The sequence below is a fragment of the Epinephelus fuscoguttatus genome, linkage group LG20 (genome assembly GCF_011397635.1).
Source record: "Epinephelus fuscoguttatus linkage group LG20, E.fuscoguttatus.final_Chr_v1".
Classification (NCBI taxonomy): Eukaryota; Metazoa; Chordata; class Actinopteri; order Perciformes; family Serranidae; genus Epinephelus; species Epinephelus fuscoguttatus.
The window spans coordinates 22348861-22360793 of NC_064771.1; the positions used below are offsets into that span (position 1 = coordinate 22348861).

At 41.0% G+C, this 11933-nt stretch overlaps 1 long non-coding RNA gene across 1 annotated transcript; it reads right to left on the reverse strand.

Annotated features, from left to right (window-relative positions):
• Nucleotides 1–1786: 1786 nt before the first annotated feature.
• LOC125880436 (uncharacterized) lies at nucleotides 1787–4485 on the reverse strand. The gene is made up of 4 exons (XR_007448070.1): nucleotides 4370–4485; nucleotides 4171–4245; nucleotides 2429–2536; nucleotides 1787–1987 (listed from the first exon to the last, which is right to left on the reverse strand). It is a non-coding gene; the product is annotated as an uncharacterized LOC125880436 (long non-coding RNA).
• Nucleotides 4486–11933: the final 7448 nt, after the last annotated feature.

The following is an 11933-nucleotide window of genomic DNA, read 5'->3' on the forward strand; positions in this document are numbered from 1 at the left end:
ATATCCCACCTGGTAAATTGTTCCACTGGAGTTCTGATTCCCCAGGTGTGTTCTGCAGGCTGCCAGCTTCATTTTTATTGGGACTTTTTGAGCAATGGGTGGAAATCCAGGTAATTATTAACTCTAAAAATTGTCATCTGGGTTTTACTCACACTCAGAGTGACTTATCAAGGCCAGACGTGGATGCTGGGAAAAACTCTCTGATCCCAATGTTTCACCGTGACAAAATACACACATTTTCTATTGTTAAAAAAAATACTGCGGACACGTTAACATTAGCTTTATTTTTCTGTATGAAGAACCCTGTGAAGTACAAGTTGCACTTACACCTACAAACACCACTGTCATTTAGAGGGCATCACTATTATTCTATTATAATGACAACAGATCACAGAAAAATATAAATTAAGTTTAACTTGAAGGTTCATTATTGACCTTGGATGGTTTGGCACGAGTCTAATTACTGGATTTTGCCCAAGAGGTTTGCCCAAGAGCTCCCAAAAATCTGTATTTCATATTTCAGTAATGGGCGGCACGGTGGGGTAGTGGTTAGCACTGTGGCCTCACAGTTCAATCACGGGTGTGGGAGCCCTTCTTTGCGGAGTTTGCATGTTCTCCCTGTGTCAGCGTGGGTTCTCTCCAGGTACTCTGGCTTCCTCCCACAGTCCAAAGACATGCAGGTTAATTGGTGACTCTGTGATAGCCTGGTGACCTGTCCATGGTGCACCCTTCCTCTCACCCAATGTCAGCTGGGATAGGCTCCAGTCCCCCCGCGACCCTCAAGAGGATAAGTGGTTAGAGGCTGTTAGGCTTTTATTTGCTCACTGAACTTAACAGGCTTATATTTGGGACAGGCCTTTATATCGCATTCTCACTCCAACCTCGTCACACATCAACGTTTGATATGTCCAGATACAACATGAAAGGTACCCTGGGTGAGTTGGTTGTTGACGTTCTGGCACACCATGTCAAGTTCTGCCTGTTACATGCATTGTCTTCTTTCAAAATACGCTTCCGTTTTCACAAGAAATTGAACGTTTACATACAGTCTCTTTCAAAATAAAGGCATTATGTCAGTACAACAACGCAATTTGATGACCAGCTGTGTATCATGCCGAAATTAAATAACGTCTTTTTTCATCAGTCTCTGATGCTGGAAGTCACTGCCCAAGTGCTGAATTTGACGACTTTAGAGTGAGACTGGGTTGGCCTTTAATTCCTTTAACACAAAAACTGTTGTTCGGCAGATATAGGAAATTCGATCAAATTGTTTATTTGAGCCAGTATGAATATTACTTGAATAGAAATTAGACTGTCACTGAGACACTGTTTGAGATGTTTGACTGCACAAATAAACTTTTTCCAATCAGAAACAGGACACTAAACAGTAGATTGTGACTGTAGATTTGGTAAGTTTGAGCTTCATTACGATGCCATTTTAACCATATATAAAGAGTTGTTAAGAATCAATAAGACAAAATTGCTGTATGTAAAAGAGAAAAATATGAAGAAAAAAAATTACTCTGAAAAATATAGGCTATTTGCACGAAAAAACAAGTGTAATTTAGTTGAAAAACACAAAAAACAATTAAAAACATATTATAACACACACATATGTGTCTTTAATATGAAGCTGCGACTCTGAAGAAATTGGAATGTTGCTGTTATTAAAACTTGACTTTTACCGGCTGAAATATCTCCATATTTTAAAAGTTTTCTATATGACAATAAGATTCACCATCAGAAAACATTTGAAAAACTGATATATAAAAAGTGAGAAAGGACAAAAGTTGCAACAGACTGATTTTTATTATGATCGTGCAAAAATGCACAACACATCATTATTATTATGACTGGAATATCTGTTGCATGACGTTCATTAATCACTGGCACATGTCGGTCTTGCAGTACCTGCAAGATACTATACCAGGATGATTCAGCTGCCTGCAGGCATCTTCGCTGTAACAACCATGGAAGTTGTTCCTTGCTGTGAAAACAAGAAGAAGACAGGATGTATCGTTAGACAACTTCTACAGGTTTTCAATTTAAGTGATGACTTTGAATCGATCCCTTTATTTACAGGAAGTGTCTTTCACAATGTATGTCAATGGCAACAAGTCTTTTTTGGCCCCATGACATCACTGTTAAAATTCAGAGCTCGGCACACTTCTTTAGAGGCTGGTCAAAACATCCACAACTATTACTGAACTGAAAGGCATCCCTGCCTCCCATCCTGCAGATCAGGCTTTGATCAGAACCACAGACAGCAGCCAAAGCACCAACATGATCAACTCTACTCTAACAGCCTGCTCTGGACTCAAACCACCACAGCCCAACCTCCCATAGCAGCAAAAGAAATTGCCTTCCTACAGGCCCTTGACAGTTTTAGGCTCCGATGCACTGCAGAAGTTGCACTGTTGATACTTACGGAACTGATCAAAGGACACACTGGCACAGACGTCCTCTGAAGTGGAGCAGGTCTCTGTACGGCCTAAACATGACCTTATACCTCCACACCAACACGTCAGGGCTTCACCTGGAAAAAGTAAAAGACATTTATGTTCAGTCACTGTCTACAAACTAGTGCTGCATTGTCACTGCCACGGATGATTGGTCACTGGTTTCAGCCAAACCGCCAATCCATCTCACGCTCCATTCTACCCTCGCTGGGCTAATTGGTGAGTCTAAATTGGCCCTAGGCAACACATTCTCACTCCGACTTCGTCACATATTGACGTTTTTGGTCACGGAATTTCCACATCCACATTTGACGTGAAAGGTACCCTGGGTGCGGTGGTTGTTGACGCTCTAGGACACCGTGTCAAGTTCTGCCTGTTACATGCATTGTCTTCTTTCAAAATACACTTTTGTTCTCACAGGAAATGTAACATTTACATACAGTCTCTTTCAAAATAAACACACATGATTGGGTTTCGGCAATGAAAACGCGAACATAGCTCTCCCAGGTGAAAGTCAGTGTTTGTTGGACCCAACACCACACCTCCCGCCCGCCCCAATCTGACTTCAGTCAGGACCACTTTGTCAAAAACAATCTTTATTTACTTGCACAAGTTATATTACATTTGGTGGTATGGTTCTGTTCTGGGACCCCCTGCTTTTCCACGCGCTTGCGTGTAAAGCCTGAAGCAGGAAGAGCACACCTTCCTGCCCTTCATGAGCCATCATGAACGGCTATAGCAGGGAGTGCAGCAGCAAAAGAAACCCAGATAGAGCAGAGAAAACAGCATGACAGGAGGAGCTGGGGTGGAGGTGGGTTGCAATTACCAGCAGAGGAAGCAACAAAAGGGGCCAGGCTAGAGCTGTTTAAATAGCGCGCTCTGAATGCAATTTTCCAATAGGAGCAAAGGGGCAGTCAGCTGAGCCATCAGCTGATTGAGGATTGCTTGCTTGCCATTGACAGCTAATTTAGAGCTTGACATCGTGGCCTGCCAGAACTAACGCTACGCTTGATTTTTGCCACCTTAACTTTTGACCTTGTCTGTCCGCATTCCCCCTTGACGCTACTGGGCACGTTACACTGTAACTGCAACTAGCCGTGTATCATGCTGACATCAAAGGACGTCTTTTTCGTCGTTTCTGACACTGCAAGTCACTGCCAAAGCGCCAGATTTCGACGACTTCGCTTTTACTTTCTGTTTACGCTTCTTGCTGCTGAAACTCTTTCAAAATCTTACGTGATTTTATGATTTATAGTCTTACAACTCTATGATTTTACGAATCAGGTAATCCATGATTTAAACTGATTTAAATAAAAAATAAATAAATAAAACTCTCTCAAAATTCAGAGGTTTCTGCGGGTCCTGAACGCAGCGAAAACCCTTCATGAGCTCCATTTTCCTCGCCAGCAGTGTGTGCAGTTTGAGTCGTGGGGTGGATCAGTGATCAGTCGATCCGATCACAGCTGATCAAATTGATGAATGAAGAAGAGAAGCAGCTGTGTGTTAGTGACAGAAAACGTTTGGACTCAGTGTAACTAGTTTAGTTTCACTTTCACATCGCCTGGTGTCAGCTGATCGGTCTATGACACGAGAACACAGCGCCACAAATAAGTAGACATGTGGGAAATCTTACACTTAAACATTTAAAATAACTCCCCTCCATACTTAATAATATGCCATTAGTGAAGCTGCGGACTGTACATGAACTCACCCTGGCTGACAACCAACAACACCGCAAGAGCAAGAATCACAGTCTTCATGTTCTCACGTGTCTGTTCACTGATCTCTGTGTGAATAAAGCAAAGGTGGAAAAGAGTCAGAAATCTAATGAGACATCCAGCTGTGACTATGTGAGCTCTGTAATCAGACACATACAGAAAAAAAAACTTAGAAGAGAAAAGATATCCCACCTGGTAAACTGTCCCACTGCAGTGCTGAGTCCTCAGTTGTGCTCCCTGAGCTTCCTTTTTATTGTGATTTGTTGAGCAATCAGGGAAAATCTTGTGTGCCATAACTCCGACATCCACATGTAGATTTCACTCATAAACACAGTGACTCATCAAGGACAGACACTGATTTTGAAAAACACACAATGGCCACACTGAACAAGAGAACATATCAATATTTTCTGTGACTGTTTTTGCCGAAACCAGAGAAGCTGTTTTGCAACCCAGAAAAAAAAGAAGAAAACTCCAGCTTATCAAAATTATGATGGAAATGAGAAAGTGAAATAAAACAATAGAAAACAGAGGGGTGACAGTGATGTCAGTCAAATCAGTGTCTATAAAATGTTAAACTCTTCATGTATGTGGCCGTAACACGAGGAGAGCTGGACAGGGCCGTGGAAGGGCATCAACCCAGCAGCAGGACCGGTATCTGCTCCTTTGTGTGAGGAGGAACAAGAGGAGCACTGCCAGAGCCCTAAAATGACTTCCATCAGGCTACTGGGGTGCATGTTTCTGACCAAACTGTCAGAAACAGACTCCATGAGGGTGGCATGAGGGTGGCATAAGGGCCTGATGTCCTCTAGTGGGACCTGTGCTCACAGCCCAGCACCATGCAGCCCGATTGGCAATTGCCAGAGAGCACCAGAATTGGCAGGTCCGCCACTGGCACCCCATTCTCTTCACAGATGAGAGCAGGTTTACACTGAGCACATGTGACAGGGGTGAAAGAGTCTGGAGACACCGTGGTGAACGTTATGCTGCCTGTCACATCATCCAGCATGACCTATTTGGCAGTGGGTCAGTGATGGTCTGGGGAGGCACATCCTTGGAGGGTCACACAGATCTCCATGTCATAGCTGACAGTACCCTGACTGCTGTTAGGTACCAGAATGAGCAATTGTCAGACCTAACGCTGGTGCAGTGGGCCCTGGGCTCCTCCTGGTGCAGGTCAATGCCCGGCCTCATGTGGCCAGAGTGTGTAGGCAGTTTCTAGATGATGAAGGCATTGCTGTCATTGACTTGCCCTCTCATTCCCCTGACCTAAATCCAACTGAGCACCTATGGGACGTTATGTATTGGTGCATCAGACACTCCCAAGTACCTCCACAGGCTGTCCAGGAGCTCACTGGCGCTTGGGCAGTGACTTGTGATGTCAGACACTGACGAAAAAAGCCATTCTGTTACGTCGGCTTGATGCATGGCGGTCGCTGTTCTGAGCTAAAATAAACACAAGAAATTTATGCTCTAAATAAAGGATCAGCGCTCAGTGAATAACCTCCTAAGCCCTATGATAAGCTATTATGGCAAGGCTTAACTATACAGACCAGTGAGCAGTGATAACTAACACGTCTTTGGGGTCATCAGGTGGGAGCCTCCTTTCACCAGTGTTTCATCTAGTTGGTCCCACGACACCTCCAGGAGGCTAGACAGTGATCTCTGGCGTCCCAGAGACACTCCCCTAATGCCAGGTCTCACTGTTCCCCGCACCAACCCAATAACCTCCTTTACCTTACTTATGGCTTTCTCAGCCCAAACAGCACTGCCACCTTCAACAACGCTCGGCAGCATCAGGAAACATGGCGGTGCAAGAGCAAAGTTATGGTGGTGAAAGTCTGGGTTGGATGGGCAGGTCCAACAACCACTGGCTTTGACCCAGGAGAATGGTGTTCACGTACGGTAAGATTGGACAGCCAAACCCTGTTCTTTTTTCCTAAACCCAACCATGTGCGTTAGTTGTAGAAAAAACATCAATTGGCTGTACTGACATACTGCGTTTATTTTGAAAGATACTGTATGTAAATGTTAAATTTCCTGTTAAAACAGAAGTGTATCTTGAAAGAAGACAATACATGTAGCAGGCAGAACTTGACACAGTGTCCCAGAACGTCAACAACCAACGCACCCAGGGTACCTTTCAGGTCATATCAGGCCGTGGAAAGTCCATGACCAAACATCGATATGTGATGAGGTCGGAATGAGAATGTGTTGGATGCCTGATCCAGGTCTGGGAGGAGATCCCCAGGACACCATCCGCCGACTCATCAGGAGCATGCCCAGATGTTGTTGGGAGTGCATACAGCCATGCAGTTTTTATTGATTTTGGATCTAGCCCTAATGAATTGATGATTTTGGTTTCCATTGACCGTTGTTATGTCATTTTGTTCTTAACTAATTATACAATGTACATCAGTTTCAGCACATTTTCAGCACATCCAGATCTGATGTGTGATTTAAGCGTTCCCTCAATTTTTTGAGCAGTGTAGTTCCTCCCCAACACTGGTAAAATCCACACTTTCCCAACACTCTTTTTCAGCCTCTCATCCACCGCAAGGTGGTGCTATGTGACAGAGAAAGAGAAAACTCAGCAGAGTCTGTGTGTGATCAGCAGTCCTGAGATCCTCACAATCTTTTCCAGAGCAGGTGGAGGTATTTCTGTCTCAGTCTCCCCTGTGACTCTGTCTAATGAAGGCAAATTTACCAAAACTATAACAAACATTTGTCCCGCCCTAACAGGAGAGTCAGGGAGAGTCTGTTCACGCCCACACAGTCCTGAATGAAGGTCTAATCAGTGTTGGGAATAGAATGATTTTATGTGTTTTACTATCAGTTGTTTTTCACTATATAAGTTTTAGATGTGTGAACAATGAGAATACTGAGATGATTTCAGCTGATCTGAATGTGTTTGCTTTGCAGAAGGAGAAGTACAGGAGAGGAAGAGACATGAAGTCTGAGGAGCACATACCACAATGCTTAGATAATTAGTTTCATATATGGTAAAAAGAATAGAAAGTGATGTACAGATAGTAAGGTACAGCACGTGTAGGGAGTTGTGTTGTTCTTTTGTCTTTCAAAACAGGAACCACGCCCCCACCGCCAGCGGGAAGGAGTCAGATTAACACGAGGCAGGGGCGTGGTGTGGTGAAGGAGGAAGTGGAACTGCCAATGAGAAGAGGACAACGCCTTGTGTGCACAATGACACTCTGTTACGCTCAAATATACTGGGTCAGGGAAAGGACAGGAGGTCAGACTTCGTGAACTGACACACCATTGTTGTTCGTCAGGGACGTGAAGTTGAGACCCAGAGCTCTGTAATTTTATTCCTTTACTGCTTAATAAACTACATTAACTGAGACCGAATATCTTCTCCTATTGCTTCATTAAAGAACACGCAGGACTGAGCTCACACATAGCATATTGGAGAGTAGGATGAGCCCCCAGTCCATCATCAGCCAAATGATTACATCTGTGTGTGGGTAACATGGACATACAGGGCCTTGGATGATTTGGGATTAGGTTGTTGTGGGGTTTTTGGACACTCTTAGAAATATGAGCTACTTGTGTAATAAAACAGCATGATAAAGTTTTACATTTTGAAGTGTAATTTAGATAAAAAATGCACAGATGTGAAGACTGACCTTTGGTATGAAGTTGTCATTCTGCAAGAATTTGAATAATGATGCTAAAACTTGACTTTTAGCAGCCAAAACAAAAGTCTGTGATTTCCAGAATAAATGATTTTTAAATAAAATGTAGCTGATTCATGTTGTTTTGCAATACCATTGAATAAAAACAGAAAAAGCTGCAACTTGATTGATCTTTATTATGACAACACTAACGTACACAACACATGACTGTAGATGATCATTATTACTGACAGATGTGTCACATGACGTTCATTTTTCAGTTGCACAGATTAGTCGCGCAGCATCTGCCGCTGATTCCCTTTGTGTTAAGCAGTAGCTTGCAGGATCTTGCACTGTAGCAACTCTGGAAGTAGCTGTTATCTGTAGAAACATAAAAAGGAACATGTACAAGTTTTCAAAAAAACAAAAAAAACTGGTCCATGTCATGGATGTTTGTCATTGTTGTGACCAGTAAACAAAAGGAACAGCCTATACTCACCATGATCAAAGGTGATTCTGGCACAGACTTGATTTGAACCAGAGCAGGTCTGTACACGGCTTGAACAGTTTGTACGACCTCCACAGTAGCACCTCAAGGCTTCACCTGGAAAAAAAACCCCATTATGTTCAGATGTGTTTAGCTCTAAAATCTGCTCACAACAGACACACTGGAAACATGATATTAATGTAGAGGTGTTATTAATCAGCTGCAGGTTTGTAGTGTTTCCTGTACATGAACTCACCCTGGCTGACAACCAGCAACACCACAAGAGCAAAAATCACAGTCTTCATGTTCTCACGTGTCTGTTTACTGATCTCTGTGTGAATAAAGCAAAGGTGGAAATGTGTCAGAAATCAAATGAGACATCCAGCTGTGACTATGTGAGCTCTGTAATCAGACGCATACAGAAAAACACTTAAGATAGGCCTAAAAGACACAAGTGTCTCACCTGGTAAACACTGCCACTGCAGTGCTGAGTCCTCAGATGTGCTCTGCAGGTCGTGAGCTCCCTTTTTATTAAAACTTGTTGAGCAATCGATGCAAATCAAGTGTGCCAATAACTTCGAAATTCTCATCTGGGTGTCACAAACACAGCAGGGACTTTAAGCAGCGGCGGATTTTGCCACGGATACGGAAGTACATCTGCGCTCCGCTGATTGAGACTTAAGCCGTTGCCTGCCGTAGCCTGCCGTAGCCCGCTGACTCACTACGAGAAAACAAAGCGCCTCAAGTAGTCGCTACAATGCGTGGTTAAATGGTTTTCATTATATTTCTGAAATGAAACGTGTTCTACAATTGATAGTGACACACTATATATTACGTTTCAGTGATCCTTTCCCACAGACGCAGGATACTATGTATATTTCACTGTATAAAAACCATAGTGAAATATTTTCTGCTGTAGGCTATATTCTCCCCTCATCCTTGCATTGCATACGGTATATAATTTCTCAGTATACCCTATATACTATGTACATTAGTCTTTATTCCATTCCTTCATGCCAGCCTCTTTAGGAGCACAGGCCTATATAAGCCCTCCATCCCTCCCACGACACTTCTCTGATCACAGATGAACTTGTCTGGTATCCGAGCACATCTGCCAACACTGGAAGGTCGCACTTTCTCACTCTGAACTCCGCCAGACATTCATCCTCCTCCATTTCATCCAGGTGAAAACGCGCATATAGTGTTGATATGGTAAATCAAAGTTCTTAGATTTGTTCACGTCATATAATGACAAAAACTCTTCCTCTGATATTAACTTGTCATCTAATGCATAGAGCAACTCCTCTCTGGCCCTTTTGAAAGACATTTTGACCGAACTTAGATAGCTCACTTGTATGGGGTGCCGTTTGTAAAGTGTCTCACGCTGAAAATAACATCAACATTTTGCCACATTTAGCTTCAAACAATGTTTAAAAAAGTATTGTGATTTTTTTAACGTCACCTTTTACCACATTTACAGCAATATTTGTTAACTTAGAAATATATTAAATAGTTAAATCTAAATATTAAATGTGGCACCTAAATGTTAAATGTTAAATCTAAATGCTAAATCTAAATCTAAATGTTAAAACTAAATATTAAATCTAAATCTAAATCTAAATGTTAAATCTAAATGCTAAATCTAAATATAAATATAAATGTTAAATCTAAATGCTAAATCTAAATCTAAATCTAAATGTTAAATCTAAATATTAAATCTAAATCTAAATCTAAATATTAAATCTAAATCTAAATCTAAATGTTAAATCTAAATGCTAAATATAAATATAAATATAAATATAAATGTTAAATCTAAATATTAAATCTAAATGTTAAATCTAAATGTTTTGGGTGAAACTAAATATTTAGCTAATATGCAAATTTACACTGCCAGTCACCGGAAGTACCAAAATAAAAGCTCGAGATGGTCAGACTGTTTATAGAATCAAATAACGAATTAAAACCAACTTATCGGGGGAAATGGACACTTGAACATACATTAGCGTGATAATAACTACCTAAAATAACAAGAAACGCGTTTGGAGAAATTTTATTTGACGTGTACTTTGAGTTGTTAGTGTCCCTTCGGAGGGATTAACAACCTAAGCTAAGATAACAACCGTTAGCTCTTAGTCCCGTTAGCAATGTCTGTAATGACTCATTAACTCTTAAACGGTCCGTGAAAAAAATATTTTTTCCAGCGGATGTCTTAGTTACAACATGATTGAGCTAGCAAAGCAGTTTTGTGTTGCGATGTGTGGTATTTATTCAGTTTTGGGAAATCACGATGTCTAGAAAGCACCAGTGGCTGCAGCAGCAGCAAAGCTATCAGGACGTCATCTGTTAAATGTCTCCCATTGTCGGATACGACATTAAACTACTCCAGTTAGCTCAATCATGTTGTAACTAAGACATCCGCTGGAAAAAATATTTTCTTCACGGACCGTTTAGAGATTAGCGGGGCTAACAGCTAACAGTTAGCCCCGCTAATCTACGATAACCATGTTATTAATTTCAGACCGTGATAGTAATGTTTGTTCAGTCATAGTGTTTATAGGCTTTACAAACACCAGATTAGTCTAAACGGTGATACAGTGACGTGAAAAGTGAGATGTGCATATATATATGTTGCTAAACTCCGCTGGTTTTCTACCTGGAAGTATTTGTAAACAACAAGGTGATTCCCTCAGAAGGGACACTAACAGCTCAAAGTACACATCAAATAAAATTTCTCCAAACACGTTTCTTGTTATTTTAGGTAGTTATTATCACGCTAATGTATGTTCAAGTGTCCATTTCCCCCGATAAGTTGGTTTTAATTCGTTATTTGATTCTATAAACAGTCTGACCATCTTGAGCTTTTATTTTGGTACTTCCGGTGACCGGCAGTGTGAATTTGCATATTAGCTAAATATTTAGTTTCACCCAAAACATTTAGATTTAACATTTAGATTTAGATTTAGATTTAATATTTAGATTTAACATTTATATTTATATTTATATTTAGCATTTAGATTTAACATTTAGATTTAGATTTAGATTTAATATTTAGATTTAACATTTAGATTTAGATTTAGATTTAGCATTTAGATTTAGATTTAATATTTAGATTTAACATTTAACATTTAGGTACATTTAATATTTAGATTTAACTATTTAATATATTTCTAAGTTAACAAATATTGCTGTAAATGTGGTAAAAGGTGACGTTAAAAAAATCACAATACTTTTTTAAACATTGTTTGAAGCTAAATGTGGCAAAATGTTGATGTTATTTTCAGCGTGAGACACTTTACAAACGGCACCCCATACACTTGAGCTGTGTTTTCACTCTCATCCCTGTCACGTGGTGATCGATCAGCTGTTCCGACCTGACAGCTACTGCAGCAACCTGCGTAATGACAACTGTGGATTTGACAGCTACGGTACCAGCGCAAGGAGAGACTTATTTGCGGGAGCCGTAGCGTGACAAAATCCGCCACTGCTTAAAGTCCCTATTGACTCAACAAGGACAGACAGATCTTAAAAAAGAAAGCACTAGCTCCTCAAAATTATGATGGAAATGAGAAAGTGAAGCAAAACAATAGACAACAGAGGGTGAAAGTGATGTAACTGAAATCAGTATGAATTAAATGTT